General features: G+C 40.8%; 1 protein-coding gene and 1 long non-coding RNA gene across 5 annotated transcripts in view; one reads left to right on the plus strand and one right to left on the minus strand.

Moving 5' to 3' along the window:
- Positions 1-22,011, plus strand: part of KCNT2 (potassium sodium-activated channel subfamily T member 2) — an 814,344-nt gene that overhangs the window by 170,018 nt on the left and 622,315 nt on the right. The window lies entirely within an intron of this gene.
- LOC130275498 (uncharacterized) overlaps positions 1-22,011 on the minus strand; it is a 50,057-nt gene that overhangs the window by 21,776 nt on the left and 6,270 nt on the right. Inside the window, exons 2-3 of one of the 2 annotated variants that reach the window (XR_008844798.1) lie at positions 10,221-10,405; positions 145-262 (exon numbers count right to left, since the gene is read on the minus strand). This is a non-coding gene — a long non-coding RNA (uncharacterized LOC130275498). The remainder of the gene's footprint in view (positions 1-144; positions 263-10,220; positions 10,406-22,011) is intronic. The other variant, XR_008844799.1, reaches the window with a different exon arrangement.

The following is a 22,011-nucleotide window of genomic DNA, read 5'->3' on the forward strand; positions in this document are numbered from 1 at the left end:
AAAATAAAAATGACGTGTGATGATAAATATCTACTTCACTTTGATATTCATACACTTCAAGCTTAAAGGGGAACTCCTCTGTAGACCTTTTTTTTAAACATTATCCCTAGGCAGCCCACATATAAAACAAAAACGTATATTTACCTGCCGCAGCTCCCTTGGGTCACTGGTACTACTGTCCTCAGGTGCGGTATTCTTCCTGGTTGCTGACATATCAGAATATGGAGTATGAAAGAATTATGAAAGTGGAGAATATTTGGCCCTGCAAAAAAAAAAAGCTGTTATTTTTCTACTTTTTATTGGTCATTCAATGTATTTTTGAAAAAAAGAAGTCACTGTGAAATCAATGCCTTACACATTACTATAGCTTTTACTATCCTCTTAAAGACCACCCTTTTTACGGACCTTTAATGACCACACTTTTGACGACAGTCAATAAAGGTCCTAATTCTAGCCTGGTGGAACTTCCATGCCTAGCTCCCATTTTGACTAACAGATTGGGGAAACCTTAGCTCCTAGTAGATTAATTACTTACATGCCGTGATCACATTGTGACCTCAGCATGTAACGAGATTGAGTGGGCTATTTAACCCCTTTAGGACACAGCCCATTTTGACCTTAAATGGGTACTCCAATGGAAAACTTTTTTTTTTTTTTTATCAACTGGTGGCAGAAAGTTAAACCGATTTGTAAATTACTTCTATTAAAAAAATTATTTTAGGGTATGTATACAAAGGAAATGTTTTTCTTTTTGAATTTCTCTTATGTCACAACCATGGTGCTCTCTGCTGACCTCTGCTGTCCATTTTAGGAACTGTCCAGAGCAGCATATGTTTGCTATGGGGATTTACTCCTGCTCTGGACAGTTCCTAAAATGGACAGCAGAGGTCAGCAGAGAGCACCGTGTAATTTACAAATCTGTTTAACTTTCTGGCATCAGTTGATCTAAACAAAAAAAGTTTTCCATGGGAGTACCCTTTTAAGGACACAGCCAATTTTATTTTTGTGTTTTTGTTTTTTCCTCCTCGTCTTCTAAAATCCATAACTCTTTTATATTTCCATTCACAGACCCATATGAAGGCTTGTTTTTTTGCATGACAAGTTGCACTTTGTATTGACAACACTCATCTTACTCTAAAATGTGTGGTAAACTCAAAAAAATATTTTTTATGTAAGGAAAATTAAACGAAAATCATAATTTTCCAAATTTGGGGAGGTTTCGTTTTCACGCTGTACATTTTACAGTAACATTTTCATGTTTTCTTTATTCTCTGGGTCAATACGATTAAAAGATACCCATGGTTACATACATTTCTATTATTGTACTGCTTTTAAAAAATCACAAACTTTTTTTTACCAAATCAGTAAGTTTAAAATTGCCCTATTTTTACCACCTCTAACTTTCCTATTATTCCATATTCAGCGATGTGTGAGGGCTCATTTTTTGTGCCATGATCTGTAGTTTGTTTTAGTACCACTTTTCCATATATGTGATTTTTTTATTGATTTTTATAAATTTCTTTGCAGTTTGAATGAGGCGAGCGCAGCTCCTTCGCTTACCGCGCTGTGCGCTAAGTAGCACTATGCAGTGCTGTACATTTACAGCACGTGTCCTTAAGGGGTTAACCCCTTAAGGACGCAGGACGTAAATGTACGTCCTGGTGAGGTGGTACTTAACGCACCAGGACATACATTTACGTCCTGTGCATAACCGCGGGCATCGGAGCGATGCCCGTGTCATGCGCGGCTGATCCCGGCTGCTGATCGCAGCCAGGGACCCGCCGGCAATGGCCGATGCCCGCAATCTCGCGGGCGTCCGCCATTAACCCCTCAGGTGCCGGGATCAATACAGATCCCGGCATCTGCGGCAGTGCACGATTTGAATGAATGATCGGATCGCCCACAGCGCTGCTGCGGGGATCCGATCATTCATAACGCCGCACGGAGGTCCCCTCTCCTTCCTCCATCCGGCTCCCGGCGTCTCCTGCTCTGGTCTGTGATCGAGCAGACCAGAGCAGAAGATGACCGAAAACACTGATCTGTTCTATGTCCTATACATAGAACAGATCAGTATTAGCAATCATGGTATTGCTATGAATAGTCCCCTATGGGGACTATTCAAGTGTAAAAAAAAAAGTAAAAAAATGTAAAAGTAAAAAAAAAAGTGAAAAATCCCCTCCCCCAATAACAAAATAAAACATCCGTTTTTTCCTATTTTACCCCCAAAAAGCGTAAAAAATTTTTGTATAGACATAGTTGGTATCTCCGCGTGCGTAAATGTCCGAACTATTAAAATAAAATGTTAATGATCCCGTACGGTGAACGGCGTGAACGAAAAAAAAAAAAAAAGTCCAAAATTCCTACTTTTTTAAAACATTTTATTAAAAAAAATTATAAAAAATTAATTAAAAGTTTTTTATTTGCAAATGTGGTATCAAAACAAAGTACAGATCATGGCGCAAAAAATGAGCCCCCATACCGCCGCTTATACGGAAAAATAAAAAAGTTAGAGGTCATCAAAATAAAGGGATTATAAACGTACTAATTTGGTTAAAAAGTTTGTGATTTTTTTTAAGCGCAACAATAATATAAAAGTATGTAATAATGGGTAGCATTTTAATCGTATTGACCCTCAGAATAAAGAACACATGTCATTTTTACCATAAATTGTACGGCGTGAAAACGAAACCTTTCAAAATTAGCAAAATTGCGTTTTTCGTTTTAATTTCCCCACAAAAATAGTGTTTTTTGGTTGCGCCATACATTTTATGATATAATGAGTGATGTCATTACAAAGGACAACTGGTCGCGCAAAAAACAAGCCCTCATACTAGTCTGTGGATGAAAATATAAAAGAGTTATGATTTTTAGAAGGCGAGGAGGAAAAAATGAAAACGTAAAAATTAAATTGTCTGAGTCCTTAAGGCCAAAATGGGCTGAGTCCTTAAGGGGTTAAAGGGGTACTCCGGTGGGAAACATTTTTATTTTTATTTTTTTTAAATCAACAGGTGCCAGAAAGTTAAACAGATTTGTAAGCTTATTTTATTTAAATATCTGAATCCTTCCAGTACTTATCAGCTGCTGTTTACTCCAGAGGAAGTTCTTTTCTTTTTTAATTGCTTTTTAGTTTGACCACAGTTCTCTCTGCTGACACCTCTGTCCATGTCAGGAACTCTCCAGAGCAGGAGCAACAAACCTAAGCATAACAAACCTATCCTGCTCCAGACAGTTCCTGAAATGGACAGAAGTGGCAGCAGATCTGCTGATTACTTCTCAAAGTTCCCTTGTAGGAAAATTATACAATAAATAACATTAAATGAAAATAAAATTGAATTATTTTTTTTTGCAACCGAACTTTAAAAAACAAAACAAAAAAAAAAAAACAGCGGTCTTTTCCCAATGTATTATTTAAGCAAAGTAAAGCTGCAAAGATAGGTATTTTTTATGGTTAAAAAGGATGGCCTAACATCCCTTTTTTTAACATACTAAATTTCAAACAAATACAAATATCTGTTATTACCATGTCCATAACAAACCACCCCAAATTATAACACCACCACCAGATATAAATTAATCACATAAATCTTTAGTGAAAATAACCAACCATACATTAAAAAAACTTTGAAAGACATAAATAAGCACCAAAATTCAGTTCATACAGGAAAACAGAGTGGAGAAAGGCAAAGTAAATCACATAATAAATAAATAATCAATAGCTTAGTCTCAATTCATATATATGCAAGTACATAAATAAAGTGCATAGTGCAGTCAAAGAAAGGCAAACTTAGAAAGGAGACAGAGCATAACACAGAGAAGTCCCAGCAAAATACAAAGACAGATTGATTAATGTTTGTGTGTCTATGTGTGTATATATATATATATATATATATATATATATTAGCTGAGTACCCAGCGCTGCATGGTTTTTCATACCTAATCCTTATGGGGGAGAAGAAACAACAAAGGAGGAAGCTTTTGTCCTCATATCCCATCCTTAAATCCCGACCTCATATCCCCACTTCCTATCCCAACCCCAAATTCCCTCCCTATATTCTGACCTCATATCCTGGCCTCATATTTTGTCTTTATATCTTGACCTCATGTCCTTTCCTTATGTCCCGTCCTCAAATCCCGACCTCATATCTCAACCTCATATCCCGTCCCCATATCCCGTCCACATATCTCGTCCTCATATCTCAGCCTCATATTCCGACCTCATATCCGGTCCTCATATCCCGTCCTAATATCCTGTCCTCATATTCTGTCCTCCTATCACAACCTCCTATGCCATCCTCATATCCCGTCCTCATATCTCGACCTCCTATCCCGACCTCATATCCCGTCCTCATATCCTGACCTCCTATCCCTGTGAGATGGGGTGTGGCTTGCAAGCTGAATTGACACATTCACCAGGAGATGCAGGGCGGAGCTAGTGGAGTAAGCTACTGGAAGTCCCATATACTCGCAAGGGATGTGAAAAAAAAAAAAACATATTTTATGTAAGGTGTAGGTAAGGGTTAATTTAACTATCATATATTTTTATTTGACATATAAGTAATATGTGTACCAGGTATTATTGAAATATCTCCAGCCGTACGGAACTTATGTGGAAACATACATTTCCCTTTGATTTGCATGGGACTTTAAACAAAAACCCTGACCCTCACAAATGGGTAGTTATGGGTTAAATTAACTATCCTATATTTTAAGTGGACATATAAGTAACATGTCACCAAATATTATCGAAATATCTCCAGCCGTTTGGAAGTTATGCATTTATATATTTCCCATAGACTTGTATGGGAATTTAAACAAAAACCCAGACCCTGGCAAGTAGGGGGGAGTAAGGGTTAAATTACCTATCCTATGTTTGTTGTTGACATATAAGTAACATGTGTAGGCCGGTTTCATGTTAATATCTTTAGCCTTTTGGACGTGATGCTGGAACATACACACACATACAAACACACACACACACATACATACATACACACACATACATACATACACACACATATTGGCCCTTATTTACTAACAGTGGGTTATCATAGCAAAATGGAGTGTTACTCTGTTTTTTTTTTTTTTTTTTTTTTTTATTCTGATGCAAATTCTGGTGCAAATTCTGGCGCAGACAGAATTTCTGGCGCACGACCCGACAAAGCATGTCAGGTTTGCAATAGTAAATGAGGGCCATTGATATATATATATATATATATATATATATATATATATATATATAACCCTAAAATTTGTCCTGCAACTTATTAAGGTGACAATGAAAAAAACATGATTGAGGGCCAGAATCCTTTATGGAGGACATGTTTAAAAGCCATTCATTTAATACATTATTTCTATCTCACTGTAATCAATCAGATGTTCAATGTCTTTTCGGGACTCTCGGTTCTCTGAAGGATTCTATTAATTTCGGTAAACAATGGTGGATAATTATCCTGTTTGAAGTTTGACATTTTATGTCTCGTTTTACTTTCTTACAACAACACATTGTATCTCAAAGGTGCAGCTAAAAAAAAAGCCTTCATTGTCACCAATAGTCACTCTATCAACACTCAGAAACTATTGGGATTTCTCACAGGAAAATTGTTTTTATACAAAACACAACCGAACCAAATGATCCTCTAATAAGAGCAAACAAAAATGAGCATTATAAATAAAGAAGGTGCATCTACTGTGAATAAAGCGCTAGTATTGCTTTTTTCCAGTAAAAGCAATCTTCTAGTTTACCCTCAGCAGACCGAGTGCTGTAATACAAATAGCAAGGATTTCAGGTTCCCTGGGGGCGGTGTCATACCAATCCAGTGGTTTGCACAGATTTTCTCATAGTAATCATTGGTTTGCTGGGCAAGAAGGAAGGGACTGAAGTGTGCGGCCATGTGGAAACTTTTTGCTAAGGACATTTTACACTGAATTATCACATGGACAATCCACAGTGGCAGCAAATATCTCAAATCCTTTCTGCAGGAATCTGCTCGGAAATGCATTGTTATCTATAGAGCATTACCGAGCGGTCCTAGCACTTTTTACACAAATCATGGCTTATAAAAAAGACCACTAGGGGTCCCCATACCATGCAGAACATAATTCTGGATCTCCCCTCTCCGGTTATGCGCACATATATTTGACATTAGACCGGTGTATTTGAACCTCAATAAAAGGTTATTGTTACTATGGATATATTGTGCAGTGACTTATTATTGAAAAACCTGAGATCCTGAACATGCTTCTGCGTCTGCACGTCCACCTGTGCAGCGGTCCTCGCCGTCAGTGTAACGTTTTATAGGGGTTCAAATACACCGGTCTATTGTAATATGTATGTCACTCCTATTCTGTGGTTTTTCCTAATTTTTCCTATTGTTTCACATGTATGTAATTTGCATAACTCCGCCCCCTAATGTACCTGGCGCCCTTTTTTCCAGTATTTATAGAATCTCTGTTTGTATAGTCTGCATACTGATCTGAAGAAGGGGGTGGCTCCCCCGAAACGCGTAATCTTAACTTGTATCACTCTTTTATTGCTATTGCTTTTATTGGTTTTATTCATTTGCAATAAAATCCACAAGCTTTTACAATATTCCAACTTGGATTTTGGTTTATTCCTACATCTCCACGGAACCAGCAGCGCCATTTGCGAGGTCTTTTTTGCTCTTTTATGATCACCTATTGTAAAATATATGTATGGATAACCAGAGAGGGGAATATACAGATTATTGTGCAGGACTGTGTGGATATATATATTTATGCACATGGACTATAATCTCATCTGTGAGCCTTAAAGGGGTAGTCCAGTGGTGAAAAACTTATCCCCTAACCTAAGGATAGGGGATAAGTTTGAGATCGCGGGGGGTCCGACCGCTGGGGCCCCCTGCGATCTCTCTGTACGGGGCCCCGGCTCTCGGCCCAGATAGCGGGTGTCGACCCCCGCACGAAGCGACAGCAGACACGCCCCCCTCAATACATCTCTATGGCAGAGCCGGAGATTGCCGAAGGCAGCGCTTCGGCTCTGCCATAGAGTTGTATTTAGGGAGCGTGTCGGCCGCCGCCTCGTGCGGAGGTCGACACGCCCCCTTCCCGCGGGCTGTCGGGGCTCCGTACAGGAGATCGCAGGGGGCCCCAGTGGTCGGACCCCCCGCGATCTGCAACTTATCCCCTATCCTTAGGATAGGGGATAAGTTGCTCACCACTGAGTCACCACTGGACTACTCCTTTAACAACTGCAGTACTATATTTGTGTACAGACTATTGTGCATATGAATTATTGTTATCTGCAAAGTTGTAGCCTATGCATGACACGTCAAGAACGCACATGCTAAGCAGCGATTTAGGCAAAATTTAAAAGAATCCGCTGGACACAAAAGGCTGGTGTGCACAGAGACATGCAATAGCACTCCGTTTATGGGTTTGCTCAGCCGAACAAATAAAAGTGTTGACAGCAGTAATTCTATTCTATTATAAGCAATAAGGTGGCGGCCGAACATTTTTACACATCATTTTTGATATTTTCACTAATATTTTTTTTACCTGAACGAAATAAAAGTGAAGTTTTAATATATCTCACCATTCATCAATGTTTTATAATTCAATATGCAGTGAGGCATTCTTTAGGTGTGTTACTTACTGCAGGTGTAGTAATTGTTTTCCATGTTTTATCATTTAGTATTTCCATGAATTTCTGTACATATACCGCATTTGGCGGGTCTCAATTCATTAATACAGGTGGGGACTGATATTTTTGGTATATACCAGTTCCAGTATTGTAAGCATTTGTAATGTTTTAGATACCTTCTGTGTTTTCTCTTATTTCTAGGCAGAGTAGTTTCTCTTTTGTATGTATTTGGGTTATTGCAATTTTTCAACAGGTCTTCAGGAACAATGTTATGGTATAAATCCCGTCTTTTCCATAGTTTTGTCGCATATATGTATACAGGTGTTTCCGACATGTCTTCAGAACAATTTATGTGAGTCCACTGTGTTCTGATTTAGTTCAGAGGTGCTGGTTTATGCATATGCTTATTCAATTCATCGGTTATGCTGCATTTACATTGACTTACTTGCATGGATTGACCCTATCAGAGCAATCCATGTAACTGAGTCTTAAAGCCATGTAATTCAATTGTTACTGACTTATCTGCAGAGCAAATGTTCATGTATTGACTGTTCCTGCTTGGTTTACGTGGGGTATGATGCAGTGGCGGACTTACTTATGTGGCAGGAGTTCTTGGGTAACTGGAATGGGGTTTCTTTTTTTGTACCTAATGTATCAGACACTTCACCTAGGATTTTCACAGATGCTTTGTCTTCTGTGTGGTTAGCGGCCATATTTTTTAGTCATTGGGTAGCTGGGCAATGGCCAGAGCAGGTAAGTAGTATTCCAGGGTTTTCCACCTGTTCCGCTCTGTTTGAGATTTTCCCAATAGTGGTGGCAGGTCAGATCTGGGGTGTGGGCTGGTCTCATCAGCTAGTCACTTTTGTATGCGACAATTCAGCCACTGTTGAAATCTGAAATTGAACAAAGGCAGGTCTAAATCCAGCCAGGTCATGCGTTTTTTAAGAAAGCTGGTTTGGTTGTCATTACAGCACAATTTTCAGTTCACAGCTCAGTTTATAGAAGGGGTGCGTAATGTAGCGACAGACGCATTGTCTAGATCTAAATTTCAGGTAACATCAGGGGAAGATCCAGCAGGTACTCCAGTCACCCCTTTCAGTCATTTATAACGGGTTGAGTCAATACAGGAAAATAGCCAACAACCTCATCATGGGTTCCCTCTCTGATAGCACCAAGAGGTATTATCGTGTAGCGTGGGACACATACCAGAAGTTTCTGTCTTCACATCCTGAGGATGATTCCGATTACATTTCCTCCCTACTATGTTTTCTTGGTTTTTGCCACTCTTCCCTGCATTTATCGCACAGCACTATTAAAAACTATTTAGCAGGCATACCACATTTCATGGCAATGCAACATCCTAGTAGGCCTTCATTATTCTCAGCTCATCCGATTAAAGCTATATTGAGGGGCATCTGTAATGTATCTATTATCAAACCTCCTACACACATTCCTGTATCAGGTAAACTATTCAGGGGCATGTTAGATGCATCCCCATTTGGCTTCATGTTGAGTCTTGTTATCAAGGCAGCAATTTACCTTGGGTTTTATGGGTTTCTGAATCCCGGAGAGTTTGCTCGTTCATCTGGTAAAAGCAACATATTGTCTAAAGGTCACCTGGTTAGCATGGGCAACTATTATGTGTTTACATCTACCAAGACCTCCCACAACGAGGTTCAGGTCAAGTATTTTCAGTCAGAGCACAAGTGGTGTCCTGTGTCAGTATTTAATCACCTACATGCTGCCACAGAGGAAAGTCATCTTTCTAGTTCTTTACTCCCTGTCAATAGTTTGCCTCTCTCCACTAACTGTTTTGTTAAATATGTTCGTGTACTGGTATCTGCATTGGGACATGATCTCGAAGCAATTTCAGGTCATTCCTTTTGTATGGGTGCGGCCTTCGCAGCATCTAGACACAAATTGCCTGCCAATTTAATTAAGAGCATGGGGATGTGGAGCTCCTTTGTTACGCCCGGTATATACCAAACCCACATGCTGAGCTAGCAGACATGTTTACATATTTGGTTTTGTAATGTTTATGCAGTTATACAATAAAGCTTATTTTTCCCTATCTGTGTGTATTTTTGCCCTCACTTAAGTTTTTGGCACACCACAGACTGTTAGGTAAGCTTGCTGAAATAATATTGGTAAGTACGTTATTCTTTAAGCCACAACCACAAGTGTTAAGCCCGTAGGGCTGTGTTTGTGGGAGGGGCAGTGGCCTACATATACCCCCCTCCTACCTTTGTTCAGGACATATGTGGCGTTCTGCATACCCACCCAGCCCCCCCCCCTTTTAAATCTTTCTAATGTTTCGCAAAGGCTATGCCCTCTATAGGCGTGTCCTCGCTTACGGTTTTGGTAACACCACAGACAGTTAGGTAAGGTTGCTGAAATAATTATGGTAAGTACGGTAAGTACAAACCAAGTGAGCAACAGATTGAAGGTATTTCTGAAATAAATATAGGTGCTAGAAACATAAAAATTACAGGTAAATCACAAGTATTAAATACTGAGTTTTTTTGGGGGGGGATACAACAGGTACTCTTTCAGCATTTTATGAAATTGGTCTTTTAGGAGCTGCTGGTCACTGACCTACCTTTAAATGCCTTCAGAATCAGTTGATAGATACTGCAGAAGTAGGGTTAGGAAAGCTGGATCCTCACATAGTGCTGCTCAAGAGATCCCCCTTTTTTACAAGATCAGTCTTTACTTTAGTGTACATCTCACACGCTTCATTGGTTTTAATACAAGTTTCTTCAATGTTTTTTTGTTTTTTTTTTCCTGTAGTGACAAAGACTTCTAAAAGTCAGGGCTAGAAAGATAATATAAAAATCAGCTTTAAATATGTTCTCAGGGTCATTTATGCCATTCAATTCCCAATTCCTTTCCCCTGGAGAAAGCTTGCCTTAGTATTTTCTATTATGATAATATTAATAGATTTTCTTTCTTTTTGTTTGCTTTTGAAAACATATTGTACCAAATCTGCGGGGAGTTCAATTGTTGAAGAAAAATAAAGACCGTTTTACCACATATTCGGACCTCACAAAGCTGAATTTTCAGCAATAAGAGCACATGTTATAGTCCTCAAAAAGGAATGCCCTTCTTTATGACATACATTAATAGAAATGTATGTTTACTACACATAGTTATATCGGTTGAAAGAAACTCATACAATCATTTCGTACAATACAACCTTCTTAGAGCTAGGTATTTAGTTCAGAGGAGAAGAAAACCAAACTTCTAGCCTCCAACTGTTGCAAAACTACAATTTTCAGAATTTGGGACAAAGGTTCCTACCACTAAGCCCCTATAACTAGGTTTCTGTCTTTAGGCTAAACAAAGTTCTTAGAGAGGTAAGTTCAGTAATATCTGTACCCTTGTTCATGATATTTAGAGATTCTCTGGTGTCTGGTATTGTGCCAAGGGACTGGCGCAAGGCTAATGTGGTACCAATCTTTAAGAAGGGCTCTAGGTCTTCGCCAGGCAATTATAGACCGGTAAGTCTAACGTGCATTGTGGGTAAATTGTTTGAAGGACTTATCAGGGATTACACACAGGAATACATAGGGGATAATAGTATTATAAGTGATAGCCAGCATGGGTTTACTAAGGATAGAAGTTGTCAAACCAATCTAATTTGCTTTTATGAAGAGGTGAGTAGAAGCCTTGGCAGAGGAATGGCTGTGGATATAGTGTTTCTGGATTTTTCCAAAGCGTTTGATACTGTCCCTCACAGACGTCTGACAGGTAAGTTAAGGTCCTTGGGCTTGGAAACTTTAGTTTGTAACTGGATTGAACACTGGCTCATGGATCGTACCCAGAGAGTGGTGGTCAATGATTCGTACTCTGATTGGTCCCTGGATATTAGTGGTGTACCCCAAGGTTCTGTACTGGGACCACTGTTGTTTAATTTATTTATCAATGATATAGAGGATGGTATTAACAGCTCTGTTTCTATCTTTGCAGATGACACCAAGCTTTGTAGCACAGTACAGTCTATAGGGGATGTGCATAAGTTACAAGATGACTTGGATAGACTAAGTGTCTGGGCATCCTCTTGGCAAATGAGGTTCAATGTGGATAGATGTAAAGTTATGCATCTGGGTACTAATAACCTGCATGCGTCATATGTCTTAGGGGGGATTAAACTGGCAGAGTCACTGGTAGAGAAGGATCTGGGTGTACTTGTAGATCACAGACTACAGAATAGCATGCAATGTCAGACTGCTGCTTCCAAAGCTGGCAGGATATTGTCATGTATAAAAGGAGGCATGGACTCAAGGGACAGGGACATAATACTCCCCCTTTATAAAGCATTGGTACGGCCTCACCTGGAATATGCTGTTCAGTTTTGGTCGCCTGTTCATAAAAGGGACACTGCGGAGTTGGAAAGGGTGCAGAGACGCGCGACTAAACTAATATGGGGCATGGAACATCTTTGCTATGAGGAGCGATTAAAGGAGTTACAATTGTTTAGTCTTGAGAAGAGACGTTTAAGGGGGGATATGATAAATGTTTATAAGTATATAAATGGCCCATACAAAAAATATGGAGAAAAACTGTTCCAGGTTAAACCCCCCCAAAGGACGAGGGGGCACTCCCTCCGTCTGGAGAAGAAAAGGTTTAGTCTAAAGGGGCGACACGCCTTCTTTACCGTAAGGATTGTGAATTTATGGAACGGTCTGCCTCAGGAACTGGTCACAGCAGGAACAATTAACAGCTTTAAAACAGGGTTAGATACATTTCTGGAACAAAATAACATTAATGCTTATGCAGAATTATAAAACTACATCCCTTTCCCTAATCCCCTTACACCCTTGACTTCAATTCCCTGGTTGGACTTGATGGACGTATGTCTTTTTTCAAGTAACTATGTAAAGTAGCTGTATCTGAAGCTGCTGTCAACATTCCCAAGGCACTGCACATCCTACACCTTGGGAAAAAATACAACAGCAAAGACTACTGTAAAAGGTAGTAGTGCCTTCTTTGGTCCGTACTTTCCACAGTGTTAGTATGGCGAGCCACAGAAAATACAAGCAAGAGCAGGGACTCCGGTCAAATGAGTACTCTGAGGGAAAAGCAATTCACACTTACTGGACCTGGTGTAGAGTGCCTGCCCAACAACTATAGTGAGAAAGTAGCAATGCATACAGCATGGATTAACACATGCTTTTGACAGGAGTCCCTAATCCTGTATGCATTTTCTGTGGTATCCTTTACTATTGGCATAGGGCATCATAGAAAGTACATGCTAAGCAGTGATGCATGTGTATGGGCATTTGCCCAAGAGGCACCAGGTAGTTATGATGTCCTGTATTTGGTGGTGGATACATTTCTATTATACTATAAAAAGGCAGAGGGCTGATGAAGGGAAATAAGACTAAAAGATCAATTGTTTGGCCAAAACCTATTCAATTTGCATGTGTGTCAGAAGAAAATTAGAAAAACTTCAGATCCTTGGCACAGACCAATCACAGTCTCAGACTAGCCGCTCTCATATGTTATTACGGAGATGATAGTTCAGCCAAATCTTAGCTAATACATACATCAGGATTCAGGATAATGTTTCACCACATCTGAGGAAGAGGTTGACACCTCAAAATGCGTTATGTATTTGGTAAGATTCAAATAAACCAGCATCTTCTTAATAAAAACAAAATAGTGGCTAGTTTGAGACTGTGACTGGTTGACAGTGATAATCTGTGTTTTTTTTTTGTTTGTTTGTTTTCTTCGGATATACTTCATTATTGGTGGGTCATGGATCTCCTACCGACACCTAGAGGTTGCACTGTAACTCACTTCTATATACTGGATAAGGTGATGTGGCTTCTTACACAACACAACCAGGTGAGCATCTCCCTGTAAGGGGAAAAAACTTGTGTCACCTGTGCCTGAATAATCTATTATACCATGAGAAGCTTTGCTGACTTTCCCCTATACAAATCACATTAAATAAGTATGGGCACCTTAAAGGGGTACTCCAATGGCCAGCATTTGGAACATTTAGTTCTGAACGCCACGGCCCCTCAATGCAAGTCTATGGGAGGGGGCATGATGGCCGTCACGCCCCCCTCCCAAAGACATGCATTGAGGGGGTGTGAAGGCATGAGGGGGCATAGCCGACCCCCACAGCGCGCACACAGGGTTCAGAACTAAATGTTCCGAACTCTGGCCAGTGGAGTACCCCTTTAACTTTGAGTTGCTACTGTGTTATCCTTTAAAGGTTCTAATATTTTAGATGGATTTGTTTGATTAGCTATTGCTTATGTTTCCTTTCCATTATAATAATAAGTGTTTTATTACTATATATCATATTCACAGATTGGCAAAAACTTTTTGTCTGACAAAATATTGTAAAAAGGAATTCTAGAGAATAGAAATGGGGAAGCATGTGAAAATTATTGTAGGTTATATTAAGGGTGATGAAAGATCTTGTAGAGTCGGAGAGAACAGAGAATAACAACTGCCCTGGAAAAAAGCTTTAAAGGACAGCAATAGAAATCGTGATTGGATTCCACTGAATACAGAAAAAGAAATGAATGTCATAATATTGCAAAGTGAATAGAATGGGGTTGGCTTCTTTTCTTATTGGAAATTTTTCAGATTTTATTTTTTATTTTTATACAGAAAACACTGAAAACTCAAAATATTTGGTGGCACACTGCTCACTAACTAATCGCCTCATTATAAAGACAGTAGGGGGGGAGGGGGATAAAGAAAAAAATAGGGTAAGTCGGTGTGCTATGACTTTCCTATATGCTATATACTGTAACTTCTGTGGTGCCTTATACTAGGTGAATCCAATCACAAAAAAATGTGGGCAAATCTCATTTTTGGAAAATTCTAAACATATCAGGTTCCTTCCATATTGGCTGGCTCACTTTTACTAATATTATTTTGGTTTTCAGTTACAATACTAATTTGTTCTACGATAAGTGTCATTGTAATTAGTCATTGGCTCCAAAGCTCTATCATATTAACCCAAAATAAGCACAAATCAAGTGTAAAGAAAACAAGTAGTCCTCACATTTCATGGATAGAAATAGCTGCCAGAAGCTATAAATCACTGTCTATGCTGAGGAAAGGAACTTTGTCAGGGATCTGTACAGTACACATTTGTTCTGATTTACCATTGTGAACCTAACCTGCTTTATGTTGAGTGCCTAAATGTGGTGCAATACTCAAAAATAAATTTACTTTCCCCCCAAAAAATGGGATTAAAGGCAAACTATCAGCTTGTTCACCTACACTAAACCCAAAACACTGGAGCCCCAATGAACAGGAGTCCAACGAGGGGTCACTTACTTAAATATGTCCAGTAGTTCCTGAGATATGTCCCCCAGAGGATCTTCTCCTGAATTCAGTGAATCGCGAGCAGGGGGCGGGGCTTCACTAACTCTATTTACATTAATTCATTGTCTGTGACTCATCATGCTAGTAAAGTAGAGTCACAGAAAATAGATATGTAAATTGAGTGGGTGAAGCCCCGCCCCCTGTACACAATTTCAGGACATATTTAAGTAAGTGACCCCTCATTGGGCTCCTGCTCACCCACACTATTTCTGCAAGCGGAAATTCAGAAGTGTAGATGCGAGTGCGGAATCCCATAAAAGTCTATGGGGGAGATTTATCAAAGTTGTCTATGTCCCGCATCAATATAGACCAAATTACAGAGAGTTAGGCTGGTCTATTGTGCGCCTAATTTATCAAAAGTAGCACGGCTCTTGATAAATTCTGTGCACAGACTTTGGGATCTATGCTTTAGACTGTATTTAACCCCTTAAGGACTAGCACAAGTAAACCTGTATGCCCCTGAAAGACCAGGCCTGTTTTTTTTCAAATGGGGGATGTCTGTCTTTATTAGAGAATAACTCTGGTAAAGTTTTGCCAATCACGATAATTCTGACATTGTTTTTTTGTCACAAGTTGTCCTTCATGTACATAGTAAAAGTAAGCCAATATCATTTGTAGTTTTTTTTTTACAATACAAAAAATCATGAAATTTTTTAAAAATTACGATTTTTTGCTATTTTAACACTAATAGGTTGCATATATTTATACTTACTGACCAAATAGTTTATGAAACTTATACTTTCTGATGTCTACTTTATTTTGACAGCATTTTTTTGTTTTTATTTAACATTTTAAATTAATTAGAAGCCTAACAATTTAACTTGAAATTTTGAAAATTTTGAAAATTTGAAAAGTACATCTTTTTCTATGTGCTATGCAAGGTTTGCAGAAGTTTGAAGGTGGTAGAACATAGGAACACCCCCCCCCCCAAATGACCCCATTTTAAAAACTAGACCTCTCAAGGTATTCGTTAGGGGGTACAGTGATTATTTGAACACTATAGTTTTTTGGCAGGAATTATTACAAAGTCAGTGTTAAAAATTCGAAATTTGCATTTTTTCACAAATGCATCATTTGTGGGACATATTTTTTGTACATCACTTCTGATATTGCAAGAAATGCATCCTATATTTTACTAAGCTACTCGGCCCGTGTTTGTAAATATCCCCGCCTTGGCCATATTTGGTTCCTTGGCGGCGTGGTAGGACCCAGAAGGAGAGGAGCGCCATTTGGCTTTCAGGGCATCATTTTAGGCCGAATGGATTGTAGGCCGCACTTCATGCCTGCAAAGGGTTTTAGCTGCCAGAACCATACCGCACCCCCATAAGTGACCCCATTTTGGAAACTACACCCCCTAAAGTATTCATCTAGACCATAAGTGAGTACTTTGAGTCCTTTTTGTGTGTCTGGAATGGATACAAAGTCAGTGGAAAAATTTAAAATTTCTTTTTTTTTCACAAATGCATTATTTGTGGGACATATTTTTTGTACATTGCATCTGAAAAGTAGAAAATGCGCCCCATATTTTACTACGCTGTTTGTCCCGTGTTCGGTAATACCCCCACTTAGCCCATATTTGGTTGCATGGCCACACGGTGGGACCCAAAAGGAGAGGAGCACCATTTGGCTTTCAGGATGTCATTATACAAATTATAGGCCACACTTCATCTTGCAAAGCATTCCAGCTGTCAGAACAATACTGCACTCCCAGATGTGACCCCATTTTCAAAACTACACCCCCTAAAGTATTCACCTAGGGAAAAAGTGAGCACGTTGAGCCATTATTGTGTGGCTAGAATTATTTCAAAGTCAATGGAAAAAATAGAAATTAGCTTATTTATTTTATCACCCTGTTCGTCCCGGGCTGGGCAGTACCCCTACTTAGGCCATATCTGGTTGCCTGACCGCCTGGTAGGACCAAGAAGGAGACGAGCCCCTTTTGGCTTTCAGGGCATCGTTATATGAATAGTCCCCATTCATACTGCGTTTCTGCAGTATAGGTGTCCATTGTCATGTCAAAAAAGGGATGGCAATGTATACTGTACCCGTCTCATTCAGAAATGGATGGAGCTGCAACAGTATACCTCTAACACTGCGGAAACGCAGTATGAACTGGATGCAGTGTAGGGGCGCATAGAGCACATCCGCGGCTTATTTCACACCGCGGATGCCCCCCAGCAGTCACAAGGGCGAGATCACTGCTGTGGCTGGGTAGCTCAATGTGTCCGCTCATGACTGCCGGTAGGAAATCCGCTACTATGAGTGGACACATAAAGCTACCTAGCCGCAGCAGGGAGCTCATTATTGTGACTGTTGGTGGGCATCCGCAGCACGTAATATGCTGCGGATGTGCGCCGTGTGATCCCACACATTATGCATTTTTATTTTTTATTATATTTAATTAATATATTTTTATAATTTTTTACACTTTTTTACATTATTTTTTACACTTTTTATTTTTTATTTTTTACACTTATTTGTCTTTACGCTTTCTTTTTTACACTTTTATTTATTTTATATTTTTTTTACATTTTTTTAATGCTTTGGAATACTTTGTATTCCAAAGCATTGCAACTATATGCTGCCTGCTAGTTTTACACTAGCAGGCAGCATATGAGGACGTGCCTCTGGCACGTCCTCACAGGCAATAACCAGGGCAGACCTGGGGGTCCTAGTAAAGTTGTCTTCGGTCCCGGCAGTGCGGCAGGTCCCAGCCCGCCGGGGATCACACACAGCACCCCGCGATCGCGCTGCGGGGTGCTGCACGGGTGACAGAGCTCCCTCTGTCATTACACTTACAGCCCGAGGTCACTTCCGACCGCGGCTGTAAGGGTTAAACTGCCGGGACCGAAGTTTAGTTTGATCCCGGCAGTGCGGCAGGGTCCCGGCTGTGTGTTACAGTCGATTCCCTGCCGTGATCTCGTGGGTGCACTGGGCAGCACCCACGAGAGCCATGGACGAGTATACACGTCCTAATGGCTGAACGTGTATACACGTCCATGGTCCTTAAGGTGTTAAACCTTTTCCAGTATGGTCTGACATTTCAGCGTACTTTCAGCCGATGCAACTTGTCGCTGGAAAGTCGCGTTCGATAAATTCAGCACCAATGCATTTTCCAATGCATTGCCGTCTAAAATAGACTAGAATGCATCATGTTCTAAAAATCCTCTAAAGCAAAAGTCGCAAAAAAGTCGCACATATTTAGACTGAGGCTTTCTGTGCGACAATTTTAGACAGGAAAAAACTGTCTAAAATGTATCCTTTGATAAATCTCCCCTATGTGCTTTAATTAGAGGCAGAATTTCACAAGCAAAAAATCTTCTGTGTCAATAGACCAGGGGCGTCACTAGGTCAAAACATTCGGGACCCGTGCCCCAAATGTAAAGACCAGTGCCCCGAATGTCAGCTGCCTTCCGCGTCTTGCCCGCAGCGGTAGTACACTAGAATGATGGAACGGGACCTGTCAGACACTTCATGCTTGCAGCGTGTGAGCCGCAGGGACGCGATCCTCAGCAGGCCGGCGCGATGATATGACATAATCCCACCTACCGGAGATACCGTCCCCGTGACTCACACGCTGCAAGCCAGAAGGAGAGACCTGCTCGTGGAAACGTGGATTAGGTGAGTACAATTTTTTTTTTTACTAAGTTTTGGGCATTATGGGGGCATTATACTGGGGCATTATACTGGGGGCATTATATCTGAGGGGCACACTACAGGGGGCATTATATCTGAGGGGCACATTACCGTATGATATCTGAGAGGCACATTACAGGGGGCATTATATCTGAGGGGCACATTACCGTATTATATCTGAGGGGCACATTACAGGGGGCATTATATCTGAGTGGCACATTACAGGGGGCATTATATCTGAGGGGCACATTACAGGGGGCATTTAATGTAAGTAGCATAGAACAGGGGGCATTATAAGTGAGGGGCCCATGACGGGGCATTATATGAGAGGGGCACATGACAGGGGGCATTCTAAGTGAGGCTCACATGTCAGGGGGCATTATATGAGAGGGGCACATGTGAAGTGGCATTATTTGTGAGGGACAGAGGACAGGGGGCATTATATGTGGAACATGAGGGAGAATTATATGTGAGGGCCACAGGGTTACATGGGGGGGGGATGAGGGCATTAGTATTATATGTGGGGGCACAGGAAAGAGGGAATTACTATGGGGGGGGAACAGGACGGGGCATAATTATTATGTGTGGGCACAAGACAGGGGGCATTATTACTATCCAGACAGTGTAGAATGTTAGAGGTTGTCTGCTTTACAGGGATACTCAAGATTTGAATTGTATCAGGTGGTAGTACAGACCGCTGTGACTTTTTGCTGCTTGGCATTATTATTATGTCGGGGACACAGGACAGGGGGCATCAATATGATGAGGGCACAGGACAGGGGGCATCAATATGATGAGGGCACAGGACAGGGTACAGTGTGTGGTAGTATTATATTCAGAGGGTACAGTGTGTGCCAATATTATATTTATAGGGTACAGTGTGTGGTAGTATTATATTCAGAGAGGACAGTGTGTATATTCAGAGAGTACAGTGCGTGGCAGTATTATATTCAGAGGGTGCAATGTGTGCCAGCATTATATTTAGAGGGTATATTGTGTGGTAGTATTATATTCAAAGAGTGCAGTGTGTGGCAGGGTTATAATGATTATTGCTTTCATATAAAGGATCAGAATGCGCTGACATAGTGAGGATCCATTTGGGCATCACGTTCTGCAGAGAGAAGATTTTGCTGGATGAAGTCCTGGCATTATCTACCAGCTGAATTAGATAAGGCAAGACTTTAGAGAAGACGTCTCCTGTAGTCACTGATATCATTGTGTATCCTCCTCACTATAGAGAAGACGTCACCTGTATTCACTGATATCATTGTGTATCCTCCTCACTATAGAGAAGACGTCACCTGTAGTCACTGATATCATTGTGTATTCTCCTCACTATAGAGAAGACGTCACCTGTAGTCACTGATATCATTGTGTATTCTCCTGACTATAGAGAAGACGTCACCTGTAGTCACTGATATCATTGTGTATTCTTCTCACTATAGAGAAGATGTCACCTGTAGTCACTGATATCATTGTGTGAATTCGGGTAGAAATCAGACATGGTGCACATCTTCAATCTGATTGCTTCTCAGCATAATATCAAAAACTAACAGGTTGTTAGTATGCATTTTCGATCAAAAAGTACAAGCCCACTCACCACGTCAAGGCCACCTATTTAGAGTGGGTCCCTAACGTCCCTAGCATAAAATGTCGTAGCACTGGGCGGTGACCACCGCCGCCGCGACACCAGTGCCCACAGGGGGGGGAAACGACCCACTGGCAGAGCGGCCCCAATGCCACTCAAACCAGTCTATGGGCCGCACCCCCCGCAGACACGGCGCCACGGCAGCACCACACCAGTGTGAACAAGCTGTAATAGCTCACTTACTATGCTCTCCCAGTCAGACTGGGAGGCTGCTAGGAAAGAAATGGCCCTTGTGTAGCTAACTACTACTTATATAGGGTTGGGCTGAGGGGGTGGGGAAGAGTGTGTCACATGTTCAAACAAAAAAAAGGAGGGGGTAGAAAACACAGTGTGAATTTGGGTAGAAAACAGACATGGTGCACATCTACAATCTTGTATAATGATCTGATTGCTTCTCAGCATAATATCAAAAACTAACAGGTTGTTAGTATGCATTTTTGATCAAAAAGTACAAGCCCACTCGCCATGTCAAGGCCACCTATTTAGAGTGGGTCCCTAACGTCCCTAGCATAAAATGGCGTAGCACTGGGCGGCGACCACCGCCGCCGTGACACCAGTGCCCACGGGGGGGAAACGACCCACTAGCAGAGCGGCCCCAATGCCACTCAAACCAGTCTATGGGCCACACCTCCAGACACGGCGCCACGGCAGCGGGGAGGTGCGACCCATTATTATACTGGAAATCGTTTTCCGCAATGAGCTACACCACTGGCATCTGTCACAATAGGCTAAAAAACTATTTTTTACTCCACCAGGTGACACCAACCCTAGCAATGCCACTGTCTTCAGGCATCCACTGCGGCCCTTTAGGAGTACTGAAGTGGCTGCTTGGAAGAGCCAACGTCACGCCACAGTGATGTATGACATAATTGCAGGAAGTGGAGCACGCGTAAATCCTGAGTTATATCCTGTTTTACACTCCAGAGCTGTACTCACTATTCTGCTGGTTGAGTCACTTTGTACCTACATTACATTACTTATCCTGTACTGATCCTGAGTTATATCCTGTTTTACACTCAAGAGCTGTACTCACTATTCTACTGGTGGGGTCACGGTGTACATATATTACATTACTTATCCTATACTGATCCTGAGTTATAGCCTGCATTATATTCCAGAGCTGTACTCACTATTCTGCTGGTGAGGTCACTGTGTACATATATTACATTACTTATCCTGTACTAATCCTGAGTTATATCCTGAATCCAGAGTCCTGTGGCTTCCGGCTCTCCCTTGCAGTCCACATGGTCACGGACTGGAGTAGACCAAATCCAAATAGATTATAAAGAACAGAATAGTCCAGCGTTGTGTAGTCGGTGAATTTCTGAGGAATTTATTTAGAACAAAACGTACAGGTAAGTGACACATTTTGGTTGCTAGTATACAGCCTTAGTCATTACTATGGCTGTATACTATCGGCCGAAACGCATCACTTACCTGTACCTGTACGTTTTGTTCTAAATAAATTCCTCAGAAATTCACCTACTACACAACGCTGGACTATTCTGTTCTTTATGATTTATATCCTGTATTATACTCCAGAGCTGTACCCATTATTCTTCTGGTGGAGTTATTGTGTACGTACATTACATTACTTATCCTGTACTGATCCTGAGTTATAGCCTGCATTATATTCCAGAGCTGTACTCACTATTCTGCTGGTGAGGTCACTGTGTACATATATTACATTACTTATCCTGTACTAATCCTGAGTTATATCCTGAATCCAGAGTCCTGTGGCTTCCGGCTC

Source organism: Hyla sarda, chromosome 6, assembly GCF_029499605.1.
Source record: "Hyla sarda isolate aHylSar1 chromosome 6, aHylSar1.hap1, whole genome shotgun sequence".
Classification (NCBI taxonomy): domain Eukaryota; kingdom Metazoa; phylum Chordata; class Amphibia; order Anura; family Hylidae; genus Hyla; species Hyla sarda.